This window comes from Otolemur garnettii, unplaced genomic scaffold (genome assembly GCF_000181295.1).
Source record: "Otolemur garnettii isolate 467f Iridium unplaced genomic scaffold, OtoGar3 scaffold00067, whole genome shotgun sequence".
Classification (NCBI taxonomy): Eukaryota; Metazoa; Chordata; class Mammalia; order Primates; family Galagidae; genus Otolemur; species Otolemur garnettii.
The window spans coordinates 7,575,123-7,595,446 of record NW_003852462.1 but is presented as its reverse complement, the minus strand read 5'-3'; the positions used below and the strand labels follow the sequence as shown (position 1 = coordinate 7,595,446).

Genomic DNA, 20,324 nt, shown 5'->3' with positions numbered 1-20,324 from the left:
GCCACCTCAGAGGAGGTTCCTTTTTAGAGGAGGGAGGTGGTCTCTTTGGGGGGTTGGGAGAATGGCAAAGTATCTGAAAAAAAAAATGGAGGGAAGAATAAATGTTTTAATAAAAGTCTGGGGATGAGATGTGGCAGTTGGAGATGAGGGGGCCTTATTGTGTGTGTGGGGGGGGGAAGCCTGAGCGTGACAGAGAGAGACCAGCCAACTCCCCAGCCAGTGCCTCCCAGGGCAGGGGCTTTTTCTTATTTATCTCTGTCTCTCATAGCTGCAAAGATCTGCTCTTCTTTGGAGTCCAGCAAATGCCTACCCAATGAACAAATGAGTGAAGGGTTATTGTTGGAGGGGGAAAAAAAAGGGCAAAAGAGAAGAAGGAATGCAGAGAGGACAGGAAGAGATGAGAAGTAGAGGCAGCAACAAATGTCCCAAGGAGCAATGACAATTACTGGCATTTATCGATCAGTATCTTGGCCCAGGCCCTTTTCCTGCATTAACTCATTTTAGCCTCTCAACAATCCCAGGCGGTAGATACCATTATTATCGCCCCCATTTTACTGTTGATGCAACTGAGGCACAAAGGGGTCAAATGCCTTACTCAAGGTCACCCTTGAGTAAGGGTAGGGGGTCTGACCCCAAAGCCAGAGCAGTTCACTGCTTCTTTACCTGCCTCAGGAGCGGACTGAGCCTGAGCCAGAAGTAAGAAAGGGCTATTTTACCACTTCTCAGCTACTACCCCTCACTGTGCCTCAATTTCTCCTTCTGTAGGCTGGCAGAATTGGGCTTGAGATCTCTGGGGCTGGGCATTCTGCTGAGTCACTGAGCACAGGGGTCTTAGAGACGGTGATAGGCACCCAGTCCCTGAGACTGGGGATGCCTTTGATGGTAGGGAAGAGTAATGGAGAGTAATGAGTCAGTGGTCTGGAGGGCGCTGTTAATTATTGGGATAAGAAGGGGACAAGGCAAAATGACCCTGAGAGGCGTGTCTAACCCCCAAATATTTCCTGTGTGGACAAATCTTGAATTGATCCCTAGGCCCATTCCAGGTAGTAAGAAGCTGATTTTTTGAAACAGAATCTCACTCTGTCACCCTGGGCATCATAGCTTGCAGCAACCTCAAGTTCTTTGGCTCAAGCGATCTTTGTGCCTCAGCTTCCTGAGTAGCTGGGACTACAGGCACCTGCCACAAAGCCCGACTGGTTTTAGAGATGCGGTCTCACTCTAGCTCAGGCTAGTCTCAAACTGGCGAACTCAGGCAATCCACCCGCCTCCGCCTGCCAGAGTGATAGGATTACAGGCGTGAGCTACCACGTCCAACCTATGAAGCTGATTTTTTGAGCTGGTTCCTTCTCCAGTCTACAACAGGTAGGCATCACCTAGTATCTAAAGAGTGTTGCAGGGTTGAGCTTCCTCCTCCCAAATTTTGGAGGCTTTCTTAGAGGATAGGGCAAATTCTGGCCTCCCTAGTCTCTGTCCATTTGCTTTTGGACCAATTAACTTGCAGTTTAAGGCAGGACATGGAATGTATCCCAGAAGATGCTTGTCTTGGGCAATCATCACACAGGACTTTGGGTCACTTCTAGTCATGAGAGGCTTTTCTTATACTTTGCAGATTAGGCCCGGAAGTCTACCAGTCCTCAACAAGGTTTACCAGCTGGTGGCATTTCCTCTTAGTTTAATGCATTCTGTTGAGCATCCCGTGTCAAAGTTGTGGGTCATACTTTGAATTTTTATTCATTTATTCGACTAATCATTTATCTATTTGGTTTACAATTGTGGTCAATTTCTCACTATCTCACGGTGTGGGGGGGCAAGGGGGGGGTTTCCAGGTTTCTTTCAGGTCTCACAGTATTTCTATCCTGTCCTCACGCAGAAGGGAAAACAGGTGAGGTGACTAGTTCAGACTCTCCGGGATGGGGGTCGCCTGGCTGAGAAAGGCAGGACCAGGGCTGATTTCTAACCAACTGGGAGGTGGGAAGGGTGGGCATGGGAGAAAAGGGGGGCTTCTGCAATGGAATAAGAAAGTCCCCCCACTAAGAGGCTCTACCACCTGGGGCTGGGAGATGAGCTCTACCAAGACGCTCTTTACCCTATTGCTTTGGTTTATTTTCTTCATAGATCCTTTCACTCTCTGGAATTATATTATCCATGTGTTTTAATGTTTATGATCTGATCCTCCCCCCATGAGAAGTTCATTCCGCGCGGCCTATTTTGCTCATTTCAGGTTTATTTCTTGCACAATTGACTGAATGAAAAACTCCCTTGCAAAGAATAAGTGCAAAGCAGATATCAAACGCTGAGAACATTACGTTCCTTTGGGTTCCACAATTTTAACATTCTAACTTGCAAAAAAGAGCCAGTTCTTCAGTGAAAAGTGGAAGCCAAACTTGGGTCCGGGGGAGCTCAGAACAGGTGAAAAGTAACCCACCCCAACAGATTTTCTCTTCTCCCCCAGCCTCAACTCAACTCAGGGGATGTAGAAACCTTTTGGAACCGTCAAAGGGAGCCAAGCGCTCAGATGCTCCTCCACAGGCCGCGTCTAGCCGCGCGCGCACACCGAGCTCAGCGGGGGCGGTGGGTGGGAAGAAACCGGGAGGGGAAGGTCTGGGGGTGTGAGGGTGGAGCGGAGCCCGGCCCCGCGATCCGGCCCGGGTTTTGCATACCACCCACTCGCCCGCTCGGCCGCGGAGAATTCCATAATCACAGCGGGCGAGAGCGGAGACTGGGAGCGAAAAATCCGGGATCCGGCAACTTTGGGCAGCGCATGCGCGTCCGCAGCGCTCCATCCCAAACACACACACATTTTTCCCCCGGACTTGGAAAGTCACCCAAAGCCGCCCCAAGTGCAGGTAAGAGACTCCGCGCTCCCTCCGCCGCGGCCCCCCCCACTCCCCAGCTCCGCCGGCCTTGCGGGGCGCCTCCCCGCTCGCCGCCTGTCCCGGTGCAGCCCCCCACCCCCGGGGCTGCCGCTTGCAGCAGGCAGCGGGCGAGCAAGCGAGCGAGAGAGCCAGCCAGCCTGCGAGCCGCGGCTGCCACCCAACTCCGGCCGTGCGGGAGGCAGGGGGCACGAAGGGCTGGCACCCGGGCGCGGGGCGGCGCGTTGCCCGCTGTGGCCAAGGGAATGCCCGGCGCGCGGCTCCGGGGGAGGGGAGGGCTGCTACTCCTGGGGGTCACTTACTCCAACTGAGGGGGCGGCGGGGTAGGGGAGAAGAGGGGGAGGTGCCAGGCGCTAATGCAGGACTTCACAAATAGGGTGGGGGCGCCCCCCGCGCTGTGGGCTCCCAGGGGGGGCAGGTGCTCGCCAATACCGGGTAATCACTCCTTTCCCCAACACTCCCCCCAGCACCACCCCCCACCCCCCGCGACAGGGGAGTCGTGCGCTGTCCGGGGCAGAGGAGGCAAGGGTGAGGGGCGCCAGGGGTGACTTTGCAAGACTTTGCCCGAGGGAAAGGGTGGGTGGGGAACCCTTCCATCCGGCTCCTGTGCCCCGATAATGGGGTGTAGATGCTGCCGGCAGAGGTAGGCAGTCTTCGCATAGGCGCGGGGTGCCAAGGGGTGCCCCCAGGTGGGAAAATGAAGGCAAGAGATTTCTTGGGTGGGGGAGCGGCGCCCCCCTTTCCATCTGTGCCTGGGAAGTTTATCTCAAGTGCGCTGCTCCAGGCGCGGCAAGTGGCGCTCCTCACTCCCTTCCCCACCCCACCCCCAGCCTCCCCCGGCGAAGGGCTGGCAAGGCTGGCAACATTGGGCATAGAGAGCCGGGCCACCGGCTCAGAGCCGCTCTGCTGTCGGCCAGAGGCTGTCTGGGTCTGGGGAAAAGTTCCGGGGAGTTACTGCCGCTTTTGTGTGCGCTGGGAGAGAAGTTGCGCCCGGGGATGTGGGACGCTGGGCTGGTGGGCTGGCGGCCCGGCAGCCCGGCGGGCTGGTGGAGCGGTGCGCTCCCTGGGGGCTCTCAGCATGGGAGTGGGCCTGGAGGAGTACCTTCCCACAGGGTGGGATGAGGGTGACCTCTGGACTCAACAATTGGGGAGGAGAAGCCCTGAAGTCAAGGGCGCTGGGCTGAAATAGGCACCTGATGGAAGACAAGAGTGAAAAGTAGCTTGTGGGGGCACGGGAACACCAAAGAGGAGATCTCAGCCGGGCCACTCAGTCACTTGGGGTCGGGCTCCTGGGCAAAAGAGCGCGTGGTGGCTGGCGGAGGAGTGTCGGGGAGCGGGGCTCCAGGGGGCGCGCGGGAATAGGGGGTCGGGCCGGACAAACGTCAGCTCCCGGGGCAGGGGCCGAGTCGTGCGCCCGGAGCGAGCCGGCCGGGCGGAGCGGCGGCCGGTTTATTTTTACTCGGTGGCATTTGCAGAATGTGCAGCTGATGGCCGTCGGCCGCCAGGAAGTTTTGCTTTCTGTTCTTTCTCTCTCTTTCCGAAGCCAGCGCGACCGGGAGCGGGCGGGCAGGGGAGCCGGGCCTGGGAAGGGAGGGGGCGGCCGCTGGGATGGTGAGGTGCGGGCAGGGGCGCGCTGGGGCCGCGGGCGGGGGTTGGCCGGGCGCGGGCGGGCGGGTGGTTGCTGGGCCGCTGCGGAGCGTTTGGGCGAATGTCTGTCCCCAGCGTTGGAAGCTCCTCCGCAAGGGGAACAGGTGTATGCGCCGTCAATCACGGCGGGAGGGACATTTTGGGGGCGTAGATTAAGATAATAATAATAGATTTTTCTCTAGGGGGTGGGCGCAACTTCTTCCAAGTCATCCTTGGCCCGGTCCGGAGTTGGGGGAGTACTGAAGCGCTAAGGGAGGCAGGGGGCCACTTCTTCTTCCACACAAGTTCCTCGAGACCCAGTCTCAGTATAGGAAGCCGGCCCTGAGTGCGACGAGTTTTGCCTTCCAATCACGCTGGGGAGGGTATGGGTGCGAGTGCGTGCCCACCTGCAAGCAGCAGTAACACCCCTCCTCTAAGTACTCAGCTGGACCACTGGGCCACGAGGAGGGGCTGCCCAAATGGAGTCTGGGGGCACGACCTTCAGTGTGTGTGGCTGTTCCACCAACACCCGGTACCCTCACCAGAATAGGGGGCAGCAAAGGGAAAGGGACAGGGAGGTCTCTGGGTAAAGTTGGTAAATTTAGGACGTCTCTAAGGTGGTACAGGCGCGCAGAAAGAGCGCGCGAGGAGACTCGAAAACAGATCGCTGGGTAATATCGGTGCCCCCCCCGCCCACCCCACGGCGCGCGCGCGTACACACACACAGACATACACACACACACACACACACACACACACACACACGTCGCCGTCCTAAAGGGAGCTGTCCCGGCTGAGCAGGAGCAGCTGCGCCGGGCGTGGGGAGGGGGGTTGTTGGTCCCCGGGGGCTGCGCCCGGGCTGCGCTCCACGTGCCCGGAGGGGGCGCTGGGCTGTTCAGCGCCCAAGCGCAAAGCGCCAGGTTTGCGTCCTAGTGGCGGCCAGGCTGTGCGTCCCGGGCGGGCGTCGCGATCTGCGCCATCTCAGGCCACTCGGGCCACCTCGCCCGAACTCCAGCTGCTTTCCCACTTCCCAAACTTTGGCTTTTATAGTGTGCCCTTCCCTGAAGCTCCCAGACCCTTTCCAGGGCAAGGCGGGGAACTTCTCCTTTTCCGGCAGTGGCCGAGGTCTCTGTCCTCGGAATCTGGCGAATTGGAGAGATTGTTCCCCCGCCCTTCCCAATCTTGTTAGCCACCTTAGCGGCGGTTAAGGAGAGTTTATGGGGAATATTGTAGAACTTCAGTAATCAGGTTTCCAGCGATCTTATGCCTCCTGTTTAATTTATTAGACTAGTTATTTATTCTGTTGATGATAATCTGTTGCTGGTTTCTATGGAGATGTTAAACTGATCTCTTTCAGAAATCAAACTCCATATGCACTAAAACGTTTAAAGGGGCAGTGCCTCCCTCCTTTCCCCCCTTGCCTATTTTTGTTTGTTTTTTAGACTTTGCACCTTGTGGAGACTTCGTGTCTTGCTCTGAGTCTCCGCGAATTTTATTTCCTTCTTACGAAGGCGAGAAGCCCGGGAGTCTCACGCTTTGTGTCAAGTACAGCTTATTATGGCTAGAAGAAAGCGAAGGCTTTGATCCCTAAGTTGCATCATCATTTAAAACAGATCATTTCACCACCACCCCTTCCCCCCAATCATATAAGAGCAAAATTCTTTCAAGATCAAAGAGTCCAGTCTAAAAAAAAAAAAAATCTATTGTTTTAAAAAATAGGAAAGTCAGTTAAATATGAAACTCCCCTCTATATCTACTCCCCTTGTATTTAAAGAATTTTTTTTGAATAAGAGAAACAAAACTTGTAGCTTAGCTAATTTTTCATACTTATTAATAGTTTATCTTACCCCCTCCCCATTTTTAATTTAAAAAGAAGTTCAAAGTTAGATTTTTCTGCCTGTGGGGGTTGAGGTATATTTGCTTCTCTTTTAGATCCTGACCATCTGTTTTTGGAAAATTAGCCTCTGGGAAGAGGGGAAAAGGAGTTTTTGCTCAAACTTAATGGAGTGCTTTAAATTTTTTTTTTTTTTTGGGAGAATTGTCACCCAAATATTTTAAAGTCTTATTTTCCCTGCTTTTTTGGAGAATATCAGCAACCTCTGGTGTGCGAGAGTATATGAACGTGAACTTTTCTTCCTTTTCCCCTCTTCTTCTCTGCTCAGGCATTTTTCTGTAGACTTGTGACGGCAAGGGGGTATGCAGGGAATTAAGAAAGTAAGGCAGAAAAAAATTATCTTGTTTTGTGACACTGAAAAATTGTGAACCTACTCTGACTCAGATATTTATCACGCTGACAGATATGATATAAAGCAATTGCATTTCCTAATGATCCTTCGGGACTAAGTTGTAGGTAAAACCATTTAATGCATTTTTAATATTAAAGTAAGGTAGGGGTTCCATTTTCTTGGAGGTAGGGGGAGTGGATGTCCCTGCACAGAGATGATGCTTTCTGAGTATACTGCTTTGCTTTTTCTACTAGATGCCCCCCTCCCCAACTCCACCCTTTAAATTTCCATTTACTTTGGGGAGGGTTGAGCCATACGCAGGGCATTTGGCTTTCATAAATAAATTTATATCTGGCCAGAAGGTCCAATGCTGAATAAGAGCACACTTTTAAAAAACCCAGACTCCACCCCTGCTCTAGGAAATAAAACAGAAGCAATACTTGACTTTTTTTCCTCTTCTGCCATCCTGGCTCTCTTTTATATTATTTTATACTGGAGAGGGGGTAGGTAGACTGGTTGTTGCTTCTCAGCCCAGAAGAGAAAGGAACCATTCCTATTATCTCCCTCTTTGCTGTATTTTAAAAATTTGTTTGATTTGGATTGCAAACAGAACAGAGGCTTACAAGTAGAAAAGAGCACTGTGGCTTTAAACTCAGGAGTTTGCATATTCTCCTTGTATCTTTCCCCTTTGCTAATTATTGTGTTGTTTTCAGAGCAAATATGTCATATCCATGGCGACCGGGCAGGTTTATTGTCTTTCTGAAGCAATAGCTCACATAAGTAATTAATGACTTTCTTTTTTTTCCTCTGGCTTAGGTTAAACAGATCATTCAAGGAAAGTCATATCTCTCTCTTCTCTTCTCTCTCTCTCTTCTCTCTCCCTCCCTCCCTCTCTCTCTCTTTCTCTCTCTTTTTTTAGCCCAGTGACATAAGAACATGAGTAGAACAAGAAAATACTTTAACCAAGAAGTCAACAGCTTATTTTCCCCCATTTCTTTTCAAAGCTGAAGTGTCAGCTTTCAGACATATGAGGCTGTCATTCTCCCAGCCCTGAGCAGTGCACTCCACGCCTGGGTGGGAAATCCATTGCAAGGTTGTGCAGCATGGGCTGAAGGGAGGTGTTTGTATGGGGGGGAGGAACCTGAAGGAATTTGCTTTTGAGGTTGGGGAAAGCTCTCCAAAATGAGTATTTCTCCTGCATTTAGCAGAATTTAATTAAATTGTTTACAGGAAAGAATTAATGAGTTGGTAGTAACACGTTCCCCCACCTTTCTTCATTTTCCAAGTCCAGTTAATTGGAAAGACAAAGTTTTTCTTTTTGATTCACCTTCAGCTTCTGCTTTCTCTGGCCTTTGTCTTAAGTGCTTTTTCCAGGAAAAGTAACTTTTGGAATCCCCTCTGGTTAATATTTCCAGAATGATAGTGGGGTTTTTGCTTCTGTTTTGTTTTTCCCCTTAGCCCTACAGCTTGAAGTTGGCATCTGCTTCTCAGGAATCAACAACTCTGATGATTGACTATGACCTGGATTTTTAAACTTTTTTTTTATATAAGACGGGGGCCTGTTAGCATACAAAATTGTATCGGCGGCATATCTCCTTATCTCATGACAGTATTGGGACGGTAAAAGCAATTTTTTCTTTCTTTTTTTTTAAATCACCTTTTATGATCTACCCTTTCTGAGTGGACCTTTGCTAATAAGAAGCCGTATGATGTCACCTCTTAACTTTAGAAATGTGCTAGATGTCCTACTAATATTCTCTGACAGCTCTCCTGGCCCCCCAATAGACACGTATTGAGCTTATTTATACTGTCTGCCCACCCCTTTTTAAAATTACACGTATAGCCAAGGTTTTGTGTGTGTCCTTAAAAAAAGGGGAACAAGATAAAGAGAAAAGCATTTACGTTGTTTCCTTCACAATTCAAAAGAATATTTTCCCTCATCTGAACTAAGTTCAGAAAGGCTATGAGTCAACAGAATGAGTCTTTAGGCTTTTGGCATTGAAAATAAAAATATAAAGAAGAGAGATTTATTTGGTATCTGGTTTCTGAAGAGGAGAAGAGAAGGCCGAGCTAGTCTGATGCTGAGACTCCAGCGGAGTTGTAATTGAGCCCGTAACCTCTTGATGTCTATATCTGAAAAACAGACATGAGCAGAGGGAACCAAAGAGAGGCAAACAAGCCTTGTAGAGGAGAAGAGGCAGCTCAGGGGGAGATTCGGAGAGAGAGAGAGAGATTTAATTTATAGACATTTTAAAAACCATAATTTCATTAGGATCTGTTCTTCCCTTTCTCTGAAGGGCAGCCCGGCAGACCGATAAGGCCGATCCCTCTGTCAGGGATGCGTGGTATGGTTTGGTGGGTGCAAGGTGGAGCATCTTTGCCAGCTCCCGGGGTATGTTTTCTTCTTGCCTACTTTCTGCTGGCTTCCTTATTTTGAAATTAAAAAGTCCCAGAGAGGCAAAAGTCAGCGGTGTTTCTGGCTGCCTGGTGATCTCTCCTCTGGGTGCTATGCCGTTCCGCGAGTGGGTCTGTCTTCTGCTTGGGCGGTGGCATCTGTGCCTTCTCTCTGTCTGTCTCAGGGGCAGGAGACCCCTGGGGGAGGGGAGCACCCCATGTCTGTCTGCCTCAAGTTCACCAAGTTAAGGTGCTATGGTTCTCAGGCCATAGCTTAGGGGGAAAAAGCGAGAGCCTGTCATAAATTCTGCAAAAATTAATCAACCGTTTAAGAGCTGCACGTTAACAAGGTTTTGCAGGCAAGCTGGGCCCTTCTCCTGTTCCCCCTGTTCAAAGTCCAGCAGAGTGAGGGGTGACCTGGACTCTGAGAAAGGAAGGGGGAGTTTTTTTTTGTAAATCGGAATAATCGAAGACAACTACAGATAGGGAAGAAGACAGATGGATTTATTGAATATAAATCCTCAAGTACCCTTGTTCCATATTGTTGGGTTTTTTTTTTCCCTTTTGGTCTGGATTTGTCCTGTGTGTCTTTGGTAGAAAAGACTTATAGAGAAAGAGAGCAAGGGAAGGGGCGGGGAGAGAAGAGAGAGAGAGGGAAGGATAGAGAAGAGAGAGAGAGACAGGGACGCTTCGGAACTCATTATCATTCTTAATAAGTCTTAAGGAATAAAGAAGAGCATTGAGTGTAAATGCTGGGTAATCCTAACACTTCTCAAGGTGAGAGGAGTCTTGAGGACACAGAGAAAAGAAAGAGCAGAGGAGGGGGTGGAAGGTGGAGGACCCACAGGCCGGGGGAGTTGCAGGCCCAGGGCTTGGGAGGTTCAGCAGGAGGCCTAGAGGCTGGGTGGGGGGACCCCCAAGATATCCCAAGCAGGGCGGGTTGTCTGAATTGAGATAGGGGATCTCTAAGATAGGATGACTTGCTAGTGGCAAGGAACAAGAGTGATGGGAACAGCCCTGCCTAGGGTGAGGGGTGTGGGCAGAGGCCATGGGTCCTTTGCCTTCTGCTGGGCACCCTGTCCCCAGCCAACCCAGCCCCTGCCCCTGGCTTCAGGTTTCTGCAGAAGGCCAGGTGGGGGGCAGGGGGCTTGGCTTAGTCCAGGCTTCCCCTTGGTGTCCCCCTGGGCTCCCCCAAAGTGGCCGCTCAGGGAAACTGCAAGGACAGAGCTGCGGCCAGAGCTCAGCTCTGGACACTAGGTGGCTTAGAGGATCTGCGAGGTTCTCCAAGGCAGCGGGCGAGTGGCTGCTGGCTTCCCCTCTCTTCCTCGCTGCTGGTGGGCTCCGCTGTGTGTTTCCTCTGCCGGCTCGGCTGACAGCCCTGGCGTGGACAGGCAGGAGGGCACTAGCTCAGGAGCCAAGCCCTCCCAGTGACCAGCTTCCAGGCAAAGTGGGCATGAGGCTGGAGGCAGTTCCTGAGCAGGGAGGCAGCCAGTCAGGGACATTTGCAGCAGGGGTGACGGGAGTTGAGCCTGTGTTCTCTGCCCGCTCTATCCTGGGCCATCCGAGTGAGTGTGAGGCACTGCTGAGCCCATGGGGTCTCTGGGCTATGCTTTCCCCCTTCTTTTTTGAATTCATGTGCCCCCTTTGAGCATCTTCTTAATAAAAAAAAATCTTAAAAAGCATAAGTATTGCTTATAGTTTGAGGGGTTGCACAGATTTTGTAAACCCAGCCTGAGGACTCCCTAGGGTCCCTTGCTGTTGTGGGCTTCTTGCCAGTTCTCTGGGATGGGGTGGGAGGGAGGAGACCAAATTGGTCCTCACCCCTCCTGGTCTTCTGTTCCCACCTGCCTCCCTCCACACTAGAGGAAGAGAGTGCCGTCTCACTGGCACCTGGGGGACCCCATAGAGGGATTGAGGCCAGCACTCAGATTGCTGTCTGAAGAACCGCACCTACTTAGGTAGATACCCCAGCCCTGGCCAAAGGCAGTCTCCGCTCATCCAGCTGACATTCTGTGGGATTCGTGGGATGTTTGAGGAAGGGTCTCAGACCAGGTCATGTTTGAACCTTGGTTAGTTTTCTCCAGGGACTGAGGTCAGCTTGGAGAAGGGCACAATTAAGATTTGACTTACTGCATTCAGTTAAAAACAATGATTTTTAACTGTGTTTCTTTCAGAAAGCAACTTTGGGAGAGCTTGCAGAGGGAATATGTGGGATTTAGAGGTGAAGGCTGATGTCCAAGCTGGTGGGAAGCCTGGAGGGAGAGCAGGATGGATTCATGGTGAATGGTTAAGGGCGATCACGGCCAAATCTCATGCCCCAAGCATCCCTTGCTGACAAGATTTACCGGAAGGAAAACTCACTGCCTCTGCTACTGGTCTCTGGGTGGGTGAGCGTGTGTGTGTGTGCGTGTGTGCGCGCGCGCGCGCGTGTGTGTGTGTGTGTGTGTGTGTAAATGAGAAGGAGGGGTAGGGGAATGAGCTCTGCCAGGCTGGCACCCTTCCCCAGCACTAATTGCTGGCAAAGTACCCACGGGGGCTGTGCCAGCGTCTCAGCTCCACCCGCCCCCCTCGCCCCTGGAGAGCTCAGCTGTGCAGCTTGCTGTGTGAGGGCCATTTCCGGGCCCACTCATCCTAGCAGCTCCTTTGGGAATTTCAGGGAAATCTGATCCTTGGGGAGACCATGGATCAAGCCCCAGCATCTCGGGCAGAGTGAGACGTAGGTGGTCCAGAGCTCCCCTGAGGTCTGCTGGTCCATTTCCTATCTTCCCAAGTTCCATACTTGGAGTCTTGGGAGACATGGCCTGATAGGCTAGGCATTAGGACACTGCATTCCAGTCTGTCTCTGCAGTAAGTCACTGTATATGTGGCTTTGGGCGAGTCATTTTACTTTTCTGGGCCTCAGTTTCCTCTCTTGTCTAATAGCCTCTGACCCTCATCAGGTTGTCCTGACAATTGGCCAGGCTTATAGCTTTGAAAGTAATTAAATGTAATGAAGAATTTATCATGGTTGCGTTGTCAAGTGCAGGGTGTCCCCAATGTCACATGAGCTGGTTTTATATGATATGGTATCAGTCTCAAAGAGGACCCCTGTGAATTCTATTCCTGGAAGCCCTGGGCCTGGATGCAGCATGTGGTGCTGGGGTTGCATTTCTGTGTCACGGTGGGGGTTGGCTATCTTATCATTGGGAGCTTGGAGCTGAGTCGGAGGGGATTGCTTTTCAGGCAGAATGGGAGATCCTATTCAGGATGTGGGGTACGCTTAACTGTTTTGTGCCTCTGGAGCCCGCAGGGTCGTTGAGGAGCTGTATGTATTGTAAATTAGGTGTTCCGAAGCCAGTTAGCAGGGGATCAAAGTTGTGTGAGGAGCTTGCATCAGTTACTTAAATAGTCTATGCCTTGATTTTTCTCATCTGCAAAATGGGAATGATAGTGGCCATGTTGTGGGGTTGATGTGAGGATCAGCTGAACAAAGATGTGCGAAATATTTAGAATAACCCTGGTATTGGTGTATGTTATAGGTCCATGTAGGGGTGGACCTGGAAGCACCTGCTGGTTACTAGGGATAGGGGAAAGGGGGGAGCTCACTCTTCCTATGTCTGGGGGCTGAGACCCCCATCAGATGTGGGGCAATGTGGTGTTGGTTAGAAATTCAGCATTTACTGTTTCATCCTCATCTCTCTGGGCTGCCTGGTGTCCTCTTGGTATTTTTGGTGATGGGTCTGGAGGGGACAAGGAGGAAGACTGTGCCAACAGGTGGAGTCAGTCCCAAAGGGAGAAAGGGGCCATTGATTGGTCAGATTGGACTCAGTGGGAGGTGAGGAGGTTAATCCAGGGAGCTGTTTGGGATGGGAGACCAGGAATGGAGTGGGGCAGGGGCAGACCCAGGGAACTGGCCGTTGGTGCTGCTGGGCTCTGGGTATGTGAGCCTGATTCTGGGAGCTGGACGGGTCAGCCCTGCCTGAAAGGGCTCCCTTATGATGGATGAAGGCTATGTGGCTGGGAGAGGGAGAAGAATGTGGGATTTGGAGACAGGCTGAGCCACATGAGAACTGTGTTTCTCCCACTTGGGCAAACTAATTCCTCTGATCCTTTGTTTCCACCTCTGTAAAATGGGAGTTGGAGTTCCTACCTTGTGGCCTGAGGATTAGATGTGAAGATAGTAATCATAGCTGACAGTTGCAGAGGTTCCACCGTGAGTGTTACTTGAGAGCATGCGCTTAGCCCAGTGGTTGGCACACAGTAGGGGCTGCAGCATGAGGATAAGATGGTTAATGGGCTGGCGGGGCTAAACCTTGGTTGGGTCCTGACCTAGACTAACCTTCAGGCTTGATGCTTAGCTTGAGGGCCAAGGATGATGACCAGTGTCCTTTTAGCCACTGACTCTGAGGTTTCCCCAGGTCTGGGGTGAGGGCAGAGTGGGGCCAGGAGAAGAGGCAGAGGCGTGTGGAAGCAGTGACCTAAGGAGGCAAGGGCACAGGGCTGTGGGGTGGGGGGCACTGGAGGGGCAAGGGGCGCTTATGGAAGATAAGGTGTATGAAACCCCATCGGCCTCTCCCATTTCACTGTGCTATGCCGAAACACCTCGGTTCTTGTTTCACTATCTGAGATCTGGGAGCAGGTTAATTTCCATGACGAACTCCAGGCCACGTGCTCGGTGGATTTATCTAATTAAACTGATGCTTTTTTCTAAGAAAGAAAGGAAGAGAGAGATGGAGGGCAAGAGGGAGAAAGGAAAGGAAAGGGAGGAAGCAAGGAGAGCGGTAGAAAGGAACGGACGAGTGAGGAACAGAGAGGGAAAGAAAGAAGGCAGGCTTGGGAGGGAAGTGGAAAGGGAAGATAGAAAAGAAAGACGGGGAGGAAGGCAGGCAGGCAGAGAAGCTGGAGACTGGTCATTTTTGAAAGGCCATCACTGAGTGGAGGAGCGGCTTGGTGGCTGAGGTGGGGACCTTCCTGCTGGTCCTCGCTCCTGTCTTCTGGCAATTTTAGTCTATTTCCAGAATAGCTCTTGGGCTAGGAGGATAAGGAGTAGCTAGAGGGTTTTGGCATCTGTACCATCTAATACAATAGCCGATAGCCCATGTGGCGGCTTAAATTAAAGATTCAGTTCTGCAGTGAACTAGCCATAGTTCATTGGACTATTGGACCTATAAGGACTCCAGAGCCACACGTGTGAGCCCGGCATAGATAGAACATTTCCGTCTTTGCAGGAAGTTCTGTTGGAAGCTTTGCTCAGAGGGGTGCTTCTCTCAGAGCTTGGGTTGAGCAGATGAGCCCCTAGAGGACCGCGATGGAGACACAGTGAGGGGCTGGGCAGCAGGGGTGCCCCCAGAAGTCCCTGGGCACTCCCTACCTGAAGCCAAGGCCTCCATGGGGCTGGGCGTCTTCTCTTCCCTCTCTGCCACGACTTTCCTTCCTCCAAGGGCAGGGTGAAATGGCAGAACTGGGTTTAAACCCTTCTCGCACTTATGATCTTTGTGACCTTGGGCAAGGGTCTCAACGCTGATCCTGTGGAATCAGACTGACAGTACACAATGCCTGCCTCGTTGGGTTCTTGTGATCATTAACCAAGGGGATGCAGTCAGCACTTTGTAGGGTAAGGGCACAGTGTGAGCACTCGAAAAATGGGGACTGCTATTATTATAATTATTATAATTGTTGATATTGTTTTCATAATGATTATTGAAGAGCTTTTGTGACTGCTTAGTTCTTAGGGACGCTTCCCCACCAAATGCTGATTTATCTGTAATTAACCCTTTCCAGAATTAGTTTAAATGAACCTCCCCCAAATCCTTTCTTCTGGGAACCCAGTTTGGATTTCTTCTTTGATTTCTTCTTTCCATTCCTATTTCCTTTGAGCAAAAGGAAGGCTTGGAACTGCCCTGGAATGAACTCTTACATGCCCTTCTACTTATGATTAGAGCCCCGTCCCTCCCAACGCATATTATAAGTGTGCCCACGTGCGTGCGCGCGCACACACACACACACGCACACACTCTTTCTCTCTCTCTCTTGTGCTGGCCAAGCCATTAAAAAAAAAATAACCCATACTTTTAAAATAGAGGTGAGCAGATGTGGCTCAGCAGGGCTGGCTGGGTGTTTTGGGGGTGGGGGTGGGGCCAGTGGCCTCTGGGAGGGATGTGTGTGTTTATTCCCGGACATTGCCCAGTGCTCTGTGTGCTAATGTGGGGCTGAAAAGTCCCCGGCATTGTGCAGGCTCCTTTCCCCGTGAAAAGGCAATTGAGTCAGTGAGTTCCGAATGGATTGGAGCTGACAGTAAATGAGAATTTGGCAGTGGGTAGAAAACAAGCTCCACCACCTAACACACACACACACACACACACACACACACACTCTCATCCCTCCCCAAACTCCCAATGCTTGTTTGGTTTTTAGAGGGATTTTGAAAAGAATTGTGATTTCTTTTTGTATCAACATTATTTGCTCCAGCCTGCCCCCCACTTTCCCTGTGGCTTCACCACCCCCACTTCCCCAGGTGGCCACCCCCCTCCCCTTGCCGCCTTGGTGGCTCTGAGCCGCCAGCGAGCCCCGATCCCCGAATGAGTTAAGGGCTGAATCAACTCTAGACCCAGCTGTACACTTTACTCTAGGTTCCTGAATGAAGCCATGTGCTGTGCTCAGCACGATTGGAGACTGTCTGTCCCGGGTGACCTACCCGGCCCCCACCCTGCTGGGCTCTACCAGCGTTCCTGGGACCTGCTGCTGAGTCCCAGGCCCTCTGCCCTGGCAGCTGGGGAACTGGTGGCCCATGCTGTAGATACCTTGTGTGGTGCCCTCCCCACATCCAGCCTCCTAGGAGAAACCTATTTTAGTTGTAGAAGAAAGGGCACACCATTTAGATTTGGCATTATCCCCGCATTGCAAGGAAGACTTGTGGTTTTGAGGTTTCATGGGTGCCGATGGACCTACCCCCCATAATTCTCCTTTGCACTGTGTCCACACCAGTAAATCAGTCAACATGTATTTACTTGTACGGGGACCCCTAACAAGGGTTCCATGTCCCTAGACCTCCCCCCTTAAACACTCCCAGGAAAGACCTCCAGGGAGGGAAATATTGCCGCCCTACAGATGTCCCTCTTGTTTGTGAGATAGCATCTCTCTAGCCCAGCCACCCTCTGTCACTGGAGGTGTAGCATCTTTCGTATTCCTGGGAGGACAAGAGGCCTAGAGAAGGACTAGCTTGGACAGAATCACGGCCTCCTCCGTGAGGGTGTAGGTGCCCCCCAGTGGTTGGGGGTGCCCCTCCTGTATCCCTGTCTGGAAAAGACTGGTGGAGTCTGCTCGGTTTAGCAGCTACACTGGGAGAAGAGTGGTTAGGTACATGGGTTCAAATCCCTACTTCCTTATTTATTAGGACTGGGACTTTGGATGCATTGCCAGCTCTTCTGAGCCTCAGTTTCCTCATTTGTATAAGAGGATTAATAATAGTGCCTGTGGCATGGGGCTGCTGTGAGGAGTAAATGAAATAATGCTGGGAGTGCTCTTGGCACAAAGCCTGGCACGTGGTAACAGAGGGTAGCTATTGTTGCTACTATTACTGTTTCTGCTCTGTCTTGCCCATTTGTCACCATGAAGGCAGAGGGCTCAGGCCTGTCCCTGTGTTTGGACTCTAGGACCCCCGAGGCTGGTTTGTAGCCCCAGCCCAGAAGCTGTGGCCACCAAACGTCTTTTGAAGCACACTTGCCAAACCAGCAAGGCAACGTCCACCCAGTACAGTGCCCTGGAGGGAGCTGGGGAAAGGCTTGCAATGCCCAGGGCTGGGCTCTTGGACACCCAGGCGCCTGGCCCAGGGAGGGGCCAACTCTCAGCCTCAGGCCGCCATCTTGCTTCTCTTTGGCCTCTCCTCACAGATGAGACTGTGGCCCTTGCCCTCCCCCAGGAGCAGGTGGCCTCTGCAGCCTGGCACCTGTTCCTGGAGGGCAGCTGCCAAGAAGGCACAAACCCAGGAATCGCCCTGTGTGTCCTCCTGGTTGTTGCACGAGGTTGCCTGCTGCCTGGAGGGGTGGGCCTGGGCCTGATCTAGTGGAGAGGTCAGAGAAGGGGCTTGTTCTTTCATCCCAGAGCCCCCTCCTCACCCTCCAGGTGAGTCTCAGGGGATCAGGGGCCCGCATCCTGCGGTCTGTGTGCTGGAGGCTTGCTGGGGCCGGGGGAAAGCCAGACAGGTGTAGGACATGGAGGCAGTCAGAGAGGGTGCAGGTGAAGGGTCTTGCTTTTGTCCCTGAGGGGCAACACGTGAGCTGAGTTGATTTTACATTTCCGTGTTACTATAAGAGAAAGGAATCAGACGTTTACCGAGCACTGATTGTATGTCAGATGCTGTGACGTTTTGTGGGAATGAAGGACTCAAGGCAGGTAGTAGCTCAATTCCCATTGTACCCAGCTGCAAATAAGGCTCCGAGAGGTTCCGTAACTTGCCTGTGTTCACCCACCTCATGCAAGGAGAGCTTGTGTTTCAGCGGAGGTTGATTTGACTCCGAAATGCAAGCTGCTCCCCATGCACAGAAAAATGGAATCACAGTTTAAACAGTTTTTGAAAATAGTTAAAAGGGAAAAAATTCACCCCTTACTTAACCGTCGTGGAAATCTTATGTAGTATTTAGTGTGTTTCCTTCTAGTGTTTTTTCCTTTGGTGGCTGTGTATACTATTTATAGCATATGTATTTTACATAATTATAATCATAAGAGAATACAGTTTGGGTTGAAGCCCCAGATGAAGTAGGGTCTCCCAAGCTGCGGCTACTGGAAAGTGATTGATTCTCAGCAAAATAGAATCCTGGTGTTGGCTCCGAGCCAGCTTTTTGGTACTGGGGTTCCTGATGTTGTGTTGGAGAAGGCAAACTGGGTAAATGGAGAGGCATTGGAGACCCCTGTGTTCTCTCCCGAGTTGGTTCGGCTCAGTTAAGTGGTAGAATTTTCCTTTTAACTCACTTCCTTCTTGCTTTTGATAAATGGGAATATTTGTACCATTTTCCCGAATGACCTCCTCTCCTTGGGGTAATGAGAAAATGAAAGTCTTTGCTAAGTGCTTTGAGATATTCAGATATAAAACTGGAGAGCAGAGTGTTGTCATGGGTCTTTTGCTGCCAGGGCGCTTTATAAAGAGGAAGGGCAGCTTGGGGGGGAGCGAAGGTCATCCTGAGGATGAAGGCCATTGCTGGCCACTCACATCTCTCTGAACACCAGAGCCAGGGGCATTTGGGGCCCAGCTCAGAGTGAGGAGGGTTTGCGTGGAGCCCCTGCCCATCTACCAGGTATGTGCTCCAAGCCCAGGTCCCCACAACCAAGGTGATCAGGATCACTGAAAGCCCCCACCTTGGTTTGAATCTCCTGGATAAATGGTTCCATACAAGGAGAGGTCTCCCCGGCTCACTGCATAGCGTCAGCCCAAGAATAACACGGCGGAATAAATAACTGTGTCACCTATACAAGTAATCATCCTGACGATGATTTCGAAACATGGAAAAATGTTTATTATATGAGTGAAAAAAAAAAAAACCCCAAACGCCGAGTGTCGTGAATGCCGTGAAAGAAACTATATAAAAATACAAATGCTTATGGACAAAGCTTGAAAGGTAATCCTCCAAAATGAAAATTACAGCGTTAGGGTGGTGGGACGACGGTGATTTGTTTTTTTATTTAACAACATTTTATTTAAATTCCCCCTATGATTAAAAACCAACAAGGCTGATGTGTCGGCCCGGCAGGGAGCCCTGGCAAGGGGGAGGGGGCGGGGCAGCGCCAGGCGAGAGGGCGCCTGCACCCACGGCCCCCGCAGGGTGCTGAGCTCACCGGCTCTGCCAGCCGCAGAAACCTATGAGATCTCGAGAAGCCGAGGCGTATCGGTGACTCAGACCTTCGTGTTGTGCTGTTCAACAATAGCTTTTGTCCTTTGCCCAAAACCCTAGGCCAGTGTGCTAAAAAAAAAAAAATTATAAAATTATGAGATAGTTTGTACTTTCCTTACCAGCCGGTGCCAGCTTCGGGCACTTTATTTATTCAAGGTGGGGAGGCAGGGAAGGCGGGGTGGGGGCGGGGGGGAGAGACAGACAAGAAAAGAAAAACAAGGTAGAACTCGGACAAGGCCCAAGAAACGTTTGCACCTCCACAACAAACTTTCTTTTGTTTCACCAGTGGGGAGGAAAAAAATGAGGAAAAAATGTCGAGGACTAGTTTGAACTGAGTAAAACCCCTGGCGTTTTGTGTATGGGGTTGATTCTTTGGCTTTTTGCCGAGTGTTTTTTCCTTTTATTAGCGGAACATGAAAGCTGTGTCGTGAGACCCACCTCTGGGCCAGAATTCGATATTGGTGGGACGGAGAGGGGCCCAGGAAGGAAGGGCTGGGGGCAGTGGCTGGGGTGGACTGGTGGACAGGCTGCTCTCTGGCATTTAGGCCAATGGTGCCCAACTGCCAGCAGCCTCTACCCTTGTTTCTGATTGGGTTTAAAGAAGATTCTTACCTCCCAGTGTCCCAGAAGCCTCTCTCTGCTAAGTGGGACTCAGAATTCTGTGTGGATCGGGGCAAGGACAGGTTTGTCTGGCACTGGCTTGGACCAGAACTTTTCTCCTAGTGTTGTTTGGGAGACATTTTAAGATTCTGATTCACTCTGGGAAGCCAAGACAGGTGGATTGCTTGAGCTCAGGAGTTCAAGACTAGACCGAACAAGACTGAGAGCCTGTCTCTGAAAAATAGCTAGGCATTATGGCAAGCACCTATAGTCCTAGCTACTTGGGAGGCTGAGGCAAGAGAATCACTTGAGCCCAAAAGTTTGAGGTTGCATGAGTTATGATGCCAGGGTACTCTACCCAGGGTGACAAAGTAACACTCTGTCAAAAAAAGAATTGGACTCAGAATGACCTTGGGAGAGAAGAGTCAGAATTGGATATGAATGACATTGTGAGTGATCCTGTGTTGTTATGTGTGATTGTGTGTAAATGGTTGTTAGGTGTGTGGTTGTGTGTAAGATTGGGTTGTATGTGTGACATTTTGCATAAATGATTGTGTGAATATACATGATTGTGTGTGAGACCGTGTGTGATTGTGTATAACTGTGTGAACGGGAGTGACTGGGTATGAGAGTGTGTGGTTGTGTGTGAGATTGTGTAAATGAGCATGACTGTGTGTGCGAATATGAGCGATTGGGTATGAGATCGTGATTGTGTGTGGCAGTGTGTGCAGTTGTGGGAATGA

General features: G+C 51.1%; 1 protein-coding gene across 1 annotated transcript in view; it reads left to right on the top strand.

Moving 5' to 3' along the window:
* The first annotated feature begins 2,733 nt into the window (after window positions 1-2,733).
* The window catches only part of CASZ1 (castor zinc finger 1), a 145,228-nt gene continuing 127,637 nt past the window's right edge, over window positions 2,734-20,324 (top strand). Inside the window, exon 1 of the mRNA XM_012807353.1 lies at window positions 2,734-2,846. The gene's annotated coding sequence lies outside the window, so the exon portion shown is untranslated. The remainder of the gene's footprint in view (window positions 2,847-20,324) is intronic.